Raw genomic sequence first — 269 nt, 5'->3', positions numbered from 1 at the left:
GGAACAAAAGAGAACAGCATAAAAAGACATAAACGGGAAAGAACAAATTGAACTAAAAAGCAAAGTAAGAAAAAAGAATTTAAAAAATGAATAAATAAATAATAGTAGAAGAAGAAAACGACAGAAAAAGAAAAAACAAGATTTTTTTTTAATCAATGAAAGACAAAAAACCCTGAGGAAAAAACAAATGGTAAAAGAAAAATAAAAAGAAAAAAGAAAATAACAGTAATAATGAACTGCAGAAAAAGAACAGCTTGCTCTTTACCTCA

At 25.3% G+C, this 269-nt stretch overlaps 1 protein-coding gene across 1 annotated transcript in view; it reads right to left on the bottom strand.

Moving 5' to 3' along the window:
- The window catches only part of LOC119589479, a 24,491-nt gene that overhangs the window by 2,652 nt on the left and 21,570 nt on the right, over window positions 1-269 (bottom strand).

Source organism: Penaeus monodon, chromosome 25 (assembly GCF_015228065.2).
Source record: "Penaeus monodon isolate SGIC_2016 chromosome 25, NSTDA_Pmon_1, whole genome shotgun sequence".
Classification (NCBI taxonomy): domain Eukaryota; kingdom Metazoa; phylum Arthropoda; class Malacostraca; order Decapoda; family Penaeidae; genus Penaeus; species Penaeus monodon.
Note: the sequence above shows the minus strand (reverse complement) of the source record. Positions and strands in the feature narration are given on the sequence as shown.